The sequence below is a fragment of the Beta vulgaris genome, chromosome 7 (assembly GCF_026745355.1).
Source record: "Beta vulgaris subsp. vulgaris cultivar EL10 chromosome 7, EL10.2, whole genome shotgun sequence".
Lineage (NCBI taxonomy): Eukaryota > Viridiplantae > Streptophyta > Magnoliopsida > Caryophyllales > Amaranthaceae > Beta > Beta vulgaris.
The window spans coordinates 8,899,498-8,916,987 of record NC_079208.1 but is presented as its reverse complement, the minus strand read 5'-3'; positions in this window follow the sequence as shown (position 1 = coordinate 8,916,987).

Below are 17,490 nucleotides of genomic sequence, written 5' to 3'. Positions count from 1 at the left end.
CCCCTCCCCCCTCACTAGACTTAATTCTTTAACATATACATACTTAAGCCTTGGAGAGGCTACCACGAAAATCCCCCGGAGTAGTTCGACTATTTTTTGCAAATTTTTGGGACATCCTGAGCTCCTTCCGGCAAGATATATTCTACCAAATACCCAAAAGTTTCCTACATGAAAGTTTCACGAGTTGCACCAAACAACTTACATGAATAGTATCCATCTCTCTTAATCTTAGCTCTAATTTTAGCCTTCTATTTTGGTAATATAATGATTAATTCTCCTTTCGTTTTAAATAAATATAACAATTTGACTTTCTACACTATTATATATTAAGTTGACCAATATTTATATACAAATACTTAAAAATAAATGTTATTATGTAAATTTTTTGGAGTTGTCTATCTCTATATACATTTACTAATTAAATTTATAACACTTCATACAAACTTTAGTAATGGATAATTGAAGATATTAAAGGTAAAATGTTGCATGTTAATGAGTGTAAAAGTCAATCTTCTCAATTTTCTAAAAATGGAGATAATATTGAGAGGACATTGTAATGAAGGTATATCTAATAAATGACTCGAATTATATAAAGTTTGGTTTTGTTATCGTCAAAAGTCAAAACTCAACTTCTCATTTGTGTATTATCATCATTGTCTATTTGCTTGGTTTTGTTAGCCCCCCCCCCCCCAAATTTAAAATCCTAAATTGGCCCCTAGATAATGGTGAAATTACTAAATTACCTTCAAGATAAAGCAAGATCCAAGCATCTCCAAATATCGGCCCTTCACATGAAATTATGTGTGCTATTTGTGACGTCAACATGACGTCCTCAATTCAATTGCTATAAATAGGGACAAAATTCTATTTATGAAGGTAATGAATGAATAGCTCCTGATCTAGATAACTCTCTCCACCCCCCCCCCCACTAGACTTAATTCTTGGACATATACATAATTAAGCCTTGGAGGGGTTACCACGAAATCCCCCGGAGTAGTTCGACAGTTCTTTGCAAGTTTCTTGGACATTCTGAGCTCCTTCTGGCAAGATATATTCTACCAAATACCCAAGTTTCCTACATGAAAGTTTCACAAGAAACACCAAACAACTTACATGACCTCCTTTTATATATACTAGCCTTTATATGCACGCGATGCGTGCGTTAATTTTAAAATTTGTTATTCTATTAGATACTCCATTCGTACTTGATTTATGATTAAACTTAAATGTGAAAAATTCAACAGTTAGATGAATTTAGATATATTAATTCGCTAATGTAAAAAAATAAAAAAAGGTTGTGAGTGATTGTTAACATTAATTTTTTGTAAATGAATATTGAACAGAAAGAACAAAAATAATGAGTTGGTTTAACAGAATTAAAGAGTATCAAAGGTAGTGAATGTTCAGACTTTTCATGCGCACGTTATCTATGCCATCTTTTTTATAAGGTATAAATATTTGTCCATTTAATTTTTGATTGAAGTATTTGATGCATATACCATTTTAAACTTGTTTTAAATGGCAAGTTGGAATGAGAATTTTTAAATGATTTGCTTTTGTAATTTTTTTCATTCCATTAATTAGATCATTAAGGGTATTTTAGTCACTTCAAAAAAGGACACCACACCTCCTCCCTTGGCTTATATAATAGAGATATAAAGTCTATGGTTGATTCCGGCCCATTTATGTAGGCCACTAAATAATCCATTATCACCCAAAGCAAGCAGACTAAGCCCAATTCAGACAATGATGCTTTTCGGCCGAAAGAAAGGCTCAGCTAAAATCCCCGGGTGCACAGATTTCTTTGGAGTTTGGCCCATCGTATTTGAGATTAGAAGTTATCATCAGCCTCCTCCATCTTTGACTCTTTGTAGTTGGCACATTATCATCATTCATCACCTTTAAACCAAATTCCTCACAAAAAGAACTATTAATTAGTACAGTTATCTATAACTCGAAATACAAATTCATTGGCGGGACTTAGTATATTTTTTTTTATTTTTTTTAGAGTAGTACACAAGAGTATCACACAATAATTTTTTTTTTTTTTGAATAATACTGGATACATAAATATTTTGTGCTCATATTTATGCCTACTCGATGACTTAGCATCGACTATGATTATTGTTATGGCTGATTTTTGCAGGACGATATTGACATGATGACATAGCGACTTTGACACTAAGACATGACGGGAGGATGTGAAGACCAAGTCGACTAAAACCAGTAACTAATTGTCCAAGAAAGGAAGGAGTTCAATGCGGCATTAATTCAGCCAAGGGAGCCGTTGATGAAAATAAATTGCACAAAGAAGGAAAGAAGAGTCTGTCGTTGGAGCTTGGTTAGGAGAATCCCCTATAATCAAGGAACCGTTACTATTGTAATTACTTAGGGCATTAATAGGATGTTTATTGGAAAAAAGCCAAGAAAAGAGGACATACAAAAAGAAAAGGCAATCTCATTAGAAAGCTCTCTTGACATTTTGTACTCAGAGAAAAAGAACTTAAGTTGTAATGACTGTGACGCATCTGTAACAACAGTCCTTCATAGTAGATTGGTGGAACCATCTCCACCCGCCGTTTTTACCCACCTTCGTTGGGGTTTTCCGCGTCACCATTTTTGTGTGTTCATTCCTTTGTTCCCCCTTTTGCATTCATTCCTTGCATTGACGTATACATAATCTGGTTAAATTGTCCCTAACTTTAATTCTGTTGTGAAAGACAAATTTTAGCATAAACAATTATATGGAGTACATGTCAAAGCACAAAACTATTTTTGTTTTTTATATGGAACATGTCAAAGCTATTGTTGTACATTCAATAAAATTTGTTGCATATTAATAAAATAATAATGAGCTATCTTATATATAGGGCCCGAGCATAGGTGTGCACAGGTCCAAAACCGGACTGGTTGGACCGGAATTTGTATTTTTTTATTAAATTTTTTTTTTTGCTAAGATTTAAACATACTAATAAATTCGATAGATTAAAAACTAATAATATTGAATACAATAATCTCAAAGTCAATAACAATGACGTTTTAACTTTCTAACTTTTCTAAGTTTTAAACTTTTTTTAAACTTCAAACTTATTTTACAAAAAAAAAAAAAAAATCCAGGCCATTCCGATCCGGACCGGAAATTTTCTTTGGATCGTACTCGACCGGAATCCCAAGTTTTCATGGATCGGAGACTGAACCGGAATTTGTCGATCTGGTCCATTCCGGCTCGGCTCGGTCCCTATTCGAATTCCGATCCCAGTCCAAAACTGCACACCACTACATAAGGGTGTTCATAAATAACCGATTAGATCCGTGATTCAGTCGATTTGATTCAATTTTTTAGTTTTCGGATATCCAAAAATTTTCGGGTGGGATACGGATGAGAAACTTTCAATTTCAGATATCCGAAAGATTGAGATTTTTTGAAATTTTTAGGATATTTTCACATATCTGATCCGAAATATTGTTTCCACGACCAGATATCTGAAATATCTGATGATTCGATCTCAAACTTATTTTATGAATCTTTCCTTTGAAAAATTTAATTTTTTAGTTTCCGAATATCCGATCCAATCGATCATAAATTCAATATCAGATTTTTCGGATCGGATTTAATTTCGGATCGTATCAAATATCCGAGATGAACACCGCTGCTTATGCAAAAGATATTTAATTACATCCAAACACCATCATGTATATCCAAAATTTGTCTTTGTACATCCATAAATTATCTTGTTCTCCATCCACATGCTCTGTTCTATTTTTTTAGGGGACACATGCTATGTTCTTAATAAAAAAAACTTTTTTATTCATTCAGAAAAAAATACGAGAAAAATAAACATATACGATGAATAGAGGTCTGTTTTTCTCGACCTAAAATTAAATTTTAACAAAAATGAGCAAATTTCATCATTATTAAGTTACGTTCAACAAATTTAAGTCCATAAGAAAAAAAAATTAAGTTTAACAAATATAAGTTCAATTAAAATAAGTTCATAAGCAAATATAAATTAATTTGAGCAGATATAAGTTTATCAAAAATTAGTTAGGTTATAAAATCCATTTCTTTCTTTCCCTACAAGGCTACAACTGTCTGCTGTCACGCAAGATTTATCATACATTGTGTTTTTTCGTACTCGTATATTTTATGCAGAAAGAGAAAAGATTGACCTATCAAGTGTCAACTGAGATTATCCGCATATAAATGGCGAGAGAAATTAGAGTTTGGATAATAATGCCATGGCATGCCAGATAAGCGAGGGACGGTAACACAGATATGAGATATTCCTGGTCCCTCAAGGATCTCCCTCGTGATTTCTTTTTATGAGAAACATGCTGGCATTGTGCCACTTCCTCTTATCTTGTGCCATGTTTCTCGACTATTTGGGTCAACCAAGGAATGAAAGCATTTATAAATTCAAATTCCTCGCCAAGGACCAAGAGTAGAGTAGAGTATAGTTTAGTTTTTCTTTAGAGAAATTCCAAATGATAGGATTCTATTTTTTTTAGAATTTTCAATCTTAGATTCAACTTTTAAAATGACCAATAAAAAAAATGAAATTTTATTATCCAATCATAAATCTTCATAATATCATTTTGTAAATTTGCCAATAAGACTATAAAAGCGTGCATGTTATTTATTCAACAAATCGAAGCTATCACTCGGGATTTGACTCTCACCTTAAACATATTACTCTCTTGACTAGTTTAATTTCTAGGCAGAAACAATAATGAATGCACTTATAGCATCCTTATAAGTTACTCCATCTGACCTACAATAGTCTAAACACTTCCATTTTGTGTTTGCCCAAATTAGTTTGAGCACTTTAATTTTTTTTTGACATGTTACCACTATTACTATATTATTTGTTTTTCACTCCTTTAGCCCACACACACTCTACATCTCTACCTTTATCAATAAAAAGGTATCCGACTTTTAACTCATCCAAGAATACATGCTCCACCTCTTATCATATTTACTTTTCTAATAAAATTACAATTGATAACCACACTAAAAATTTATCACCTTAGATTACATGTCTCGGCAAGTGTTTAAATCTCTCTGAAATGGAGGGAGTATAAAATCACCTTGGGAATTTGACATATGACATGACGATATTATAAAATGATTATGTAATTATCTAAAAAAAAAGTATTTCGTTAGGCATAATTGACCTCAATACCACAAAATATGGCGTGAGTATACCTAGCTTCATCAACTTTGATAGTTGCCAAAATGCCTCAAACTATTGGTATAGGTGCAGTGAGTGTCATAAATGATGCTAAATCTAATTTTTCTCGATATATGCATACATGACTTAGGCTTTTATCCAATAAAAAAAAGGATAAATGAATGAAAAAGGGGAAAATGGGAAAAAAAAATTAACATGGGTTCCCCGCCGTCGGCAAGAAAAGTTAGCGATGGACGAGCGCATCCGATTCGAACTTTACTTTTTCATGTTTATTTGTGACACTTAATGCACCCATGCCAATAATTTGGGTGTTTTGGCTACTAAACAAAGTTAATACTGGTTGGTGCATCTACGTCTTAGTTTGTGGTGCTCATACCAATTTTGCATATTTTTTACTGAGGAAGATACACAAAAAGGATAGAACTTCAACTTCTCATAAGTTATTATCACTGTATTACCAATCATATAGTTGTAGTAGTAATGCTATGTATAGTTCATCTCTTATATATTATTGATTGAAACTTATTTGATCTAATTATCAAAACTTATGTAATGAAATAATAATACTATTAATTATTTATTTTTATTATTATTGTTATTAATATTATTATTGTTCTTTTATTGTTATTATTATTTTATTAAAATAATTATTATTGTCTTTCAGGTTTTCAATTTGTTTGCAAGTTAATTTCAACATTTCAGTTCAATTCGTTAAAAAAAAAATTAAGTTTCGGTTAGTTCAGCAAAATTAATTTCAATTTAGAAAATTAATATCAATTCATTTTTAGTTCAGCACAATTGATTTCTTTTGAGTTTAGCAAATATCAACTCAAAAGAACATTCCGTCAAAAAAAAAAAACTCACAAGAACATATGGCCTAATTATTATCACTTGAAATCTTTTTGGTAATAATTAGTCTCAATGTAATTTCAAGATACCATAATTCATTAGAATTGTTACTAATACATTTTTAAAGATACCAAGGGTCAACTGTGTGTCTTGGACACCATGAAAAAAGCAATGCAATCCAACATATCTATCTATACAAATATATTAAAAGGTGTTCTTATCAAAGGAATAGTATCACGTGACACTATTATCAAACTTCTAATACATATATTTATAATCTCAATAAAAGAAAATTAATGTGTAGTTAATTACTATGATTTGAACATATGACCTTTGAAATAAAATGTGAGAGTTTGACCACTAATACACTGCAATATCAATGCTTAATGTTTCAAAGTAAAACATAATAAAGGGGAAGGTCGGGATGGTTCTGTGGCTTTGAAGCTGGACATGAGCAAGGCGTATGATAGAGTGGAGTGGATTTTTCTGGAAAAAGTAATGTACAAATTGGGTTTCAATCATCAATGGATAATGAGGATTATGGATTGTCTTGCTACAGTCTCGTTTTCTTTCAAAATAAATGGGAGTATTTCGGGTGCTGTGGTACCTTCTCGGGGTCTTCGTCAAGGTGATCCCATTTCCCCGTACTTATTTTTACTATGTGCTGATGCTTTCTCTACTCTGTTATCAAAAGCAGCTGATGAACGGAGATTTAATGGTGCAAAAGTTTGTAATGGTTCTCTGAGTGTCCCACCTTTTCTTTGCCGATGACAGTATTTTATTTGCGAAGGCTAATCTGCAGGAATGCTCTGTGATTGCTGATATCATCAGTAAATATGAAAGAGCGTCTGGTCAAAAAGTGAATCTTGATAAGACGGAAGTCGCTTTTAGCAAATGTGTGTCTGTTGACAGAAGAAGGGAGATTGTTGATACTTTGGGGGTTCGCGAGGTGATAAAACATGAGAAATATTTAGGGCTGCCGACTATTATTGGGAAATCAGATGGTTTTTTCATGCCTGAAGGAGAGAATTTGGAAGAAATTGAATGGTTGGAAGGAGAAATTGTTGTCGAGACCGGGAAAGGAAATCCTCATCAAAGCTGTGGCTCGGGCTATCCCCACATATATGATGAGCATTTTTAAGATTCCGGAAGGCTTGCTTGATGAAATTCACACTCTACTATGTCGATTCTGGTGGGGATCTAATACTGACGTGCGCAAGCTTCATTGGCATTCATGGGAGAAACTCAGTAGTCCGAAGGCTAAGGGAGGGCTGGGTTTTCGCGACTTAAAATGTTTTAATCATGCTTTATTAGCAAAACAAATGTGGCGCCTATATGATGGGGGTGATACTCTTCTGCATAAAGTGTTGAAAGCGCGATACTTCAAGAATTCTGGGGTGCTAGAGGCTATAAGGGGGCATGATCCCAGTTATGCGTGGCGTAGTATGTGAGGGGAAAAATCTTTGTTGCTTGAGGGTTTGACGTGGAGGGTGGGCAATGGTTTGAATATTAATGCGTGGACCGAGCCGCTGGCAAAAGATGGCGTGCCTATTTTTCCTTCCCCGCTACAGACGAGTGACATGGAGCTTCGGGTGGCTGACTTGATCAACTATGAGAATGGTGAGTGGGATGCTGAGAGGTGCGCCATTTCGGTTGGATGATAGCAAGATCATCCTGGCAATACCCCTCTCACAAAGCTGGCCGAGGGATAGGTTAGTTGTACTGGAGACAAGCAAAGAACGGATGCTACTCGGTTAAATCGGGATATTGGCTAGCCAAGTTGGGGCATCAACACGCAGATGAGGGGGTGGTAGATGATGAAGTGTGGTCTGGTATATGAAGTATTAAAGGGCCCCCAAAGCTGCAACATTTTTTATGGAGAGCTTACAAGGGGAGTCTGGCGGTAAGGGAGAGACTAAGGTATCGTCATATTGTTGAGCATACAACATGTCCAGTATGTGAAGCGGAATCGGAAACTATTGACCACGCGCTATTTGAGTGTACGGCTGCAAAAGCGATATGGGCTCAGAGTGATTTTGTCTCCTTGTTAGCAAATAATCCTCACGGTTCTTTTCAAGAAAGGTGGGTATGGATAACAAAACATCTGGATGCTGTGGATGTGCGAAAGATGGCGGCATTAATGTGGGCGGCTGGTTCTGTATAAATAAGATATTTTTTGAGCAAGCTTCCCCTGATGGAGTATCTGTGGCGAGTGGTTTGTAAGGATGGTTGAGGAATATCAACCTATGCGAAGAAGGTGATGTTCACGCCGGTATTACCTGGCCATGCGAGCTCTCTTACCTCATGGAAGCGTCCTGCTATGGGCTCTTTGAAAATCAACACGGATGCCCACGTGGTGGAAGGAGTGATGGCGGCTCTAGGGGTGGCAGTTCGCGATGCAGATGGGCGTCTGATGGTGACTGCCACGAAGAAGATCGCTGCTACGTCCCCGGCCATGGCTGAAGCTCTCGCTTTGAGGTTTGGATTGTTAATTGCCAGGAGTTTGGTTACGGAAAGCTCGAGGTGGAAAGTGATGCTTTATCTGTTATCAATGGGGTGAAGTGGATGGTTAAGGGCTCCTCTCCCATATGTTTAGTGCTTGATGATATTCGGCATGTTAGTAAGTCTTTTGTTTCTTTTGTGTTTTCTCACGTTAAATGAGGTTGTAACACGGTAGCTCATATGGTGGCTAGATTAGATACTAGAGATAGTGATGAGCTAGTATGTATGGGTGTCTTTCCTCAAAGCATATCTGCTTTGGTGGACATTGATTTACTATAATAAAACTCGTGTTACTCTGCTTCAAAAAAAAAGTAAAACATAATAAAGTCTTATAATTATATGTAATTATAAAAACATGTAGATAAGCTTTTTGATCTTTAACCCTTTTATTAAATAACATTCTCTTACCCAAATTTCATTGAAATTGTTATTTTTATCCCCAATTCCTTAGAAGTTTTTTTGAACTTATCATATCATCAAATTCATTTTGTTATCTTGATTCTTGCACCACGAAAAACTAACAGTATTAATTATGAAATTTATGAATAATAATACATTTGACAATTATAATTGACCCGAGGCATCGCTAGGGCCAAAATACTAGTTGGAGATACAAAAGTGTGCTGCGGCTGCCTGAGATTTAGCTTTCAATGTAGGACATGTAGAAAATCCCATATTACATTTATATCGTACTCCTTCCGTTTCTTTTTAATAGTTACATTTTTACTTTTGATACTATTCACAAATGTTTATTTGACTATCATTTGTGATGAGTGGGTAAAGAAAAATATAGTAATGTGGGATCTTGTTTGATTCTTTTCGATATGTACTTTTTGAGTCTCAACTTTTATAATTTTTACAAATGCAAATTTAAAGATATCAATGTTCAAACATTTACATTGGCAAGCGTGAAAAGGTAATGTAACTATTAAACAATTTGAATCTCACACTTGCCAACATACAATTTTGACCATTAATATTTCTAATTATGTATTTGTAAACGTCAGAAAAGTTGATATTGTGAAAATATTCATTGAAATGACAAATCCAACAACACTTTATTCGTTCATTTTTGTTTTTATATATTAGTAAAAAATACGATCAAAGTAAGGTGTGTAAAAAATCAAAGTGTTGCACATAAAAAAACAAAGAAAGTACTTGTTTTCATCCTAAATAAATTAGCGTAATTGAATCATATTATTCATATATACTTATCAATTTTTATACATGTGATAGTTGTTAAATTACTTTTTTTATTTTCCTTCATGCGCCGTAAAGATATTTGTAAACAATAACAACATAATCCGGGGCTAAGCCATAGGGAACTGACAGGGGATTGGCCCCTACGCCTAACCCCATGCCCCATTTAATTTAGGTCCCTATACATATTTCGTTTATGTATTGAATGAGGCATATATAAACATGAAGGAGATTGTTAGGTTGTTAATGATTTGGTGAAAATCCAAGTGGTTAGGAGGTTGAGCACTTTTCAGGGTCGGCCAATAGCCTGTGCAAACAGACCATTAGCACAGGGTTTCGAAATTTTGAGGGTCCAATATTGAAACCCAGCCTTTTACAGAAAAAAAAAGCGTCTTATCTCTTCCAACTGAAACCTAGAGCACCAGTTCAGTAATTCACTAATTCAGTATCAACTTTCTACCTTCTCCTAATTTCTCGGTCCATATATATTATGGGCAGTTTTCTCAAATTTGTTGATGTTCCATATTCTTAATTTCTCAATTTCTCTTACCTTTCCAAAATTCTCTCACTCATTCCCTATCAACAATTATGCATAATATGAAAAAAATCAAATTATGATTTTTCCATTCAATCTTCAAATAACGGCTAATACTTTTTACTCTTTAAATATCTTTACCCGATCCCAATTTTTTCATCAATTGTCAACTAATCTGTGACAAAGAAATTAAGATTCATACCTTCAAGTTCTTGTTACTAGAATTTTTTGCATGCGATGCGTGCTTGAATTTTTTTCGAAACAAAAACTCGATTTTCTTCGGCATAAGAGTCAAAATAAATTTGAACATTAGACATACAAAGTATAATTGTTTTTAGTTGCAAAATTTAATTGGTTTAGTTTCTGTCACTTAAGTCTCTCACCATTCTTTTTGTTTTTTTTTACTTTTCAAAGTTAAATTCTATGAACAAAATAGAAATTTTATTGAATTTATTTATGATTTCTAATATTATAATATTTTAGTTGATTTTTGAATTAAGTACAGTACTTCATAAATTATAAAGAAAGTAGACACTTTGATTTCAAGTCAATTTTTTCATAGGTTGTAGTTTGTAAGTAAATTTTTAAGTTTTTTATAAAGTTTCCTCATTTTAGTAATCTGCATAACGTAAATTATGCAATTTTATGATTTTAGTTGACTTGTGAGTGATTGTTATAATTATATTTTTGGTATTTTTGTTTGAAGCCCCCCTTTGATTGGTAAGTGAAATTGTAATTTAGAATGGGAAGGGGGGCAAAATAGACATTTCAAAAAAAGACACCATTGCTCCCCCCTTCCCTTATATAATAGAGATATTTAGGTTTATGGGAATTGGGGAAGAAGAATAAACCAGAAGACTGAAAATTCCTTCTGTTTCTTTGTTGTCCATCTCAGTGTGTGTATTTTGTTTCTTGATTCTCATTCATTCACTTAGAATTGAAATTTTGGGTGACGAAGGTGAAGTTCGAAGAAAGCAAAGAGTAAGGTAAATCCTAAATATCTACCCTAATACACTATCATGCACCGGTTATTCAATTGGATTATTAATTAATCAATTTGTTTTTACTTTAATTTCTTGGTTTAGAATTGTCGGAATGTTGGTCGTGCCTAATTGCTCCAATTTGATGAAGAAGATGACATGTACTCTCTAACTTGAAACATGTAACACTGTAATGTAATATTTTAAGGCTTTTAGTGGCATTGTGTGTAATCTCCATCATCAATTGAATTTATTATATATTAATGAGATTTTCTTCTTTAATTTTTTAGGTTGAAATGTTTGGTTAGTAACTGACTAATAAGGACAGATTTATCACAAGTAGAAGATAAATAATAGTTTCAAGTTGTATTGAGGTTTTATTTACCCCTAAAATAAAGTATTTTAAGTTTTTGGGGATTCAATTTGTAAGAATATAATTGTAAGATGAAGAGTATATTCTTAATACATACATTTTTCTTATGAAAATTGCATTGTTTTATATTAGGTGCCCAATTTTTAAGATTAGAATAGGGCCTCTAAAATGTTTAAGACGGCCCTGGCACTCTTGATAATAACAAACAAATTTTTCAAAATTTTGTTTTTAGAGCTACTCACATTCTCTTTCATTTTTGGTAATTAAGAGAAAAGCATAAACTAAAATAGACATACACCTATAAGGAGGGTAAACAAACCCACCAAACTACAAAGCTGGACAAGCCCATCACATTACAGAAGTTCCTCAAACCAACTTCTACCAACCTCTTTAACATTAGGACTAATAATCTGACTATTTCTATGCTTAACTATGTACTTGACATCCTTAATAGTATATTCATTAGTATGTATAAGACTATCCCAGAAAGTACTATTTCTATTCCTCCATATTATATATACCAAAGCAACCAATGTAGCAAAAGCAACATTTTTTTTGAATTTGGATCCATTATATCTGCTTCTGAGTCATCTACATATTTGCACCAAAGATATGTCGTTCCTCCTTACACCGTACCCAACCAATCCATGGTGGCTTGCATGCATCTGCTGCTGAACACACAGTCAAAGAATAAGTGGGGGCCAGTTTCAGCACTCTGCTGACAGAGTAGCCAAGCATCAGAATCACATAAGTTTAAAAGCATTAGTCTGCTTCTAGTCTTCAATCTTTCCTGTACAACAAGCCAAAAAAAAAATCTATGCTTAGGCATGTTGTACCTATTCCACACTCAATTACTCCATTGCATCTTGCTGGTGTCCTTCACTTAGTTGTTGGTAACATCTTTTAATGCTAAAATTACTGCAAGTCATCCATTGAGATCCTTGAGCTCTCCTAATCATCTCGTTTTTTGCATGACATACATATTTCAAAGCCCGTCTTGCTTGATTTGGAGCTACACATGTGCTCCAACTATCATCTTTAATGTATATGCAATTAACCCACTTACCCGTAGGTTGTCCTTCTTCTGAGCCACACTCCAGACAAGTTTACTCATTGCAATGATATTCCAAGTTAGAACATTTCTAAAACAAAGCCCCCCTGTACTCTTAGATTTACAAAGATTACCCCAAGCAATTTCCCCTGGCTTATTGTCATTAGAAGTCCCATTCCATAGGAAACATCTGCAAATACTGTTCACCTCCTTCAAGACACTTTTGGGAAGAAGAAAAATATAACACCTCGATAATTCTCTCTTTTCCAAAATACTTTTCAAATATAAAACTAGAGAATCATCAAAGCATTATCGCCCGTGTGATAACGTATCAACTTATTTGGAGTTTTACAGCAGAAAACATAAAATTAACTCTATAATGGAAATTTAATAAATAACAAAATCAACTTTAAAACCAACCAACAACGTTAACGTTAACTTTAAACCAAACTCAAATATAAATGTATCAACTAAAGTATGATGATAAATCAACAAACTACACAAGCTCTCCATTTTCGAACCCCCATGATGCATCATCTTCAAACCTATAGATGACAATGCACTATTGATCTAGAAAGTTTGCTCACCAAAATGGATCATCACATGATCAATAAGGCATAGCCATGATCAACATACACAACAAAAAGCACTTAATCAGCAGAGCTGAGTACTACATAATAAATAAATAAACAATTCCAACATGATACTAATAAATAGTAGACATGGATAAATAATAACATAACACTAGTGGAAAAAACCTTATCTATCACTTAGTAACTTATGCGGTTTTTTTAAAATCTGATGCGGTTCATAGGACCGCGTCAAATTTTCTTATTTTTTCTAAAAAAAACAAAAACGAAACCTCGTGGCCCATTTCCTTCCCTTATAACCCCAGCTCACCTAACCCATCTCCTTCTCTCGTGGCGTAGTCCTCTCTCCTCACTCAACCCTAATCCCTCCTCTCTCTCTCCTCACTCAACCCTTAACTAAACCCTAAATTCATTTCTCTTCCTTTCCTCTCTTTCTCCTCTCTACTCATCTCTCACACACGAGAACCTAAACCCTAAACTCATATCTCCTCTCACAAACGCCACCACCTCAGTCCACCTCACCCTCTCCTCTTTACTAATCCCTCACGAACGAAGAACGAAAACGAAGAAACGAAATGAAACAAAACGAAGAAGCTAGTGAAGAAACGAAAACAAAGAAGTGAAGAACGAAAACGAAGAAACAAAACAAAGAAACGAGAAACAAAAGAAACGAACAACGGAAACAAAGAAAGGAAATGAATAGCGAAAATGAAGAATGAAGCGATTTCGTCTCCTCTCTCAATATTCGTCGCTCATGATTCCAGATATGAGTTTTTTCGTTTTTTAATTTAGTTGTAATTTAATATCTCGTTGTAATTTTTTCGATTTTTTCATTTTTTTAAAATCTGAATTCCTCTTTTAATTTTCATTTTTAATCCGAAATTGAGTTTTTTCGCGTGTGATTAATTTTTTCGTTTTAGTTTTTAGAATTCAATTCGAAATTTGCTTGTGAGTTTTTTCACTCGTGATCTGAAGTCTTCTTTTTTATATATAGATTTGTTCGTTTTATTAATTTTCTGTATTTTAGTTTGTTTTTATTTTATATTTAATTGCTGATTTTGTATATTTTAGTTTGTAATTTCAGATCTATTCTTAGTTTCGTTGTTTGTTTTCGTTTTTAGGGTTTATTTTTTTAATTTTGTGTATTTTAGTTCAAGATTTAGGCTATTTCTGTTTTGCCATTCCGCTTTAGATTGTGTATGCTTAATTTTAGATCTTGTAATTTCGTTTTAGTTTGGAATTGATGTGAATTTATTTTACTGAACGTTTAGTTGTATTTTGTTTCATTTAGAACTTCATTTTGTTTTGTGTTTTGGTTGAAGACAAAAAGGTAGTGTAGACCTGCAACCTACAGGTCTGAAACTTTGTTTTGACATATATTGGAAACAAGCTGATGCGGTTCTCAAGGAAAATCACATCAGTTAATCACATTAACTGACACAGTTTTCCTGAAGAACCACATCAGTAAATCATTTACTGATCCGATTTTTGACCGGATCAGTAAATTAATGGGAACTACTGCGAGCCCATCTGATGCGGACCAAACCCGCATCAGTATGCCTGATTTTGGCCGTATTAGATTTCCACTAGTGTAATAACTTGCAGATAACTTTTACTGAACTAAACTTTAACAACATTTTCATTACTTTAAATGGAATAGTCACTAGACCGAGTTGTCTAACTAAAATCAGCCTTCCCTTTGGAACACTAAATACGGGCAAGACTCCGTATGTCCACGACCTACGATATCGAGGAACCTTTTAAGTAAAAATAGGAACGTGATCAATCCGAATTCAAAAAAAAGTCATGGCACGTACACCATGTACCCGAAATCCCGTTTGTCCAACTTTAGACATGCATCAGTCTAAAGTTTATTATTATCCAAGTTCCACTTTACATGATTTACCATTTATTACTTGTTATGACACACAAGCAACACAGATAATACATAACCAAACTATCACAACTTTTTATTTTTATCTTCGGGTTAAATATGTGATCACACAACTTACAGCCCAAGATTAATTCCTTCTTTAATCCAATCTTTCTTATTTGTTGAACCTAGACAACAACCAACTTAACTTTCCAAGGTATAAATTATCAACTTACCAAATAAAGCCCTCACTCCTCATAGAGTAGTGGAATAATAATAAAAAGGAACTACATGATTCAATCATGATCCATACTAATAAATATATTAATTTCCTCAAGTGAATTAATAAACTAAAGTTCCCAACCAACATGCTTGCATCAATCTTCCATACAAAAATAATATAAATCTCATAATTAATATGTTCGCACAAAGACATAAAATATACAAAATTCAACATATAGCAACCATATATAAACTCACATAGTTCCTATACATGATACTACATAACTTTCATTCTTAAAATCATGATACTACATCAATCAACACATAAGTATGTACGTACCTTGTGTAGGCAAATTGATAGGCCACTTTAACAATCTTAAAAGTCGCCTAGAGAGAACTATCCGCCTAAAACAACCAATAAAAACTCATAATCAATACTCAAATAAATTCCAGCAACTTTAAAATACTTTAAATATCCTTTAAAAAATATTGAAAAGTTGTTTCCATCATTTAAACTTCAATTACTAACACTTCCTAGCATAATACTATTATACTAGTTATTAAAATCTTTAAAACTACATCAATAATATTCTTTTAAAAATTCCAACAACATATAATTTATTAAAACTCCCTTTAAAACATACTTAAACTTATAAGAATAATCAATTACACAGTTTATAACATACTACTTTGATTTTTCAATCTTTAACACCCTAAAAACCCAATCTAAAGATAATAAATAAATCTAAATTTTTATTTTTTCAATATATAAATTATTTAATCTTAGATTCATAATCAAATCATCAAACTAAAGCTTTTAATCATAATCAAACTAAAAGCAATTCTTAAAATAAAATTTTTAAATAAAACTTAAGAAGGAAGAAAGGTAATCAAACCAAAGCAAAAGAAGAAAAGATAAGGGGACGCTGTCTCGACGGCAGCAATGCACAATGGTCAGCGGTAGTTTGATTGAGGATGAGAGGTTTCTTGTTGAAAAAGAAATCGTTTCTTGGAATGAAGAGAAGAAAGAAAGAAGGAGAAAAAATGTGACGAAGAAACAGAGAAATAGGGTGCCAGTTTTAGGAGAGTGAGAGAGAAAATTATGTGTGGGGAAGATTTTGGATTTAATGTATTTATGTATGTGTTTTCCTTGCAGGCTTAGGAAAATGAAATTGAGCTTAACTAGAGTTAATGTTATGTAGAATTGATGATTGAAACTCCTAACACAACTAAAAGTCATTTTCCTAATCCAACTAGTGTTTGGATTCCTCAAGCCCATTTAAACTCCTTGTTCAAATCCAAAAAGTATTTCAAATGTTTTTCAAAACATGTATAAACAAAATATTTTAACTTACTTAAATACTTCAAATAATTCCTTTGACTTCCAAAAGTCAACCTTTTAAAGAAATAAATTGTTTTAAAACTAAATTAAATTTAAATATAAATATATGTATATACTAAAATATATTTATAAAATTCATAAATTTACGGGGGATTACAAAAAATCTGCCCCCAATAAACATGCATACTCATAAAGACATTGTTGACCAACTGGCTTCTAGCAGCAAAGGAAAGGTTCCTTGAGCTCCAAATGTTAATTCTTTTAACCATCTTGCTAATGAGAATCTGGCAATCATTTTTCTTCAGTTTTGTTGTCAAAATGGCAACTCCAAGATACTTGAATGGAAGCTTCCCCATTGTAAAACCACTCACAACGGTTACTCTTTGAATCACATCCTCCCCCACACCAACAAAGTAAACCTCAGACTTGTGCTTGTTAACCTCCAGGCCAGAGACATTTAATAACATTTGCATACCTTGAAGCATTATGTAGATGGATTTGAAATTCCCATTACTGAAAAGGGGCAGATCATCCACAAAGCATAAATGAATGAGCTTTAAATCTTTGCACTTCACATAGTATTTAAATCCCTCTTGCTCACTCACATAGGACAACTTTCTTTCCAGGTAATCCATACAAAGAGCAAATAGCAGAGGAGACATTGGGTCTCCCTGCCTAATGCCTCTTTGAGCCCCAAAAAACCATAAAGAAACCCATTTATCATTATAGAAAATTTAGGAGTGGAAATACATGGCATAATCATCTTAGTAAAGAACTGGGG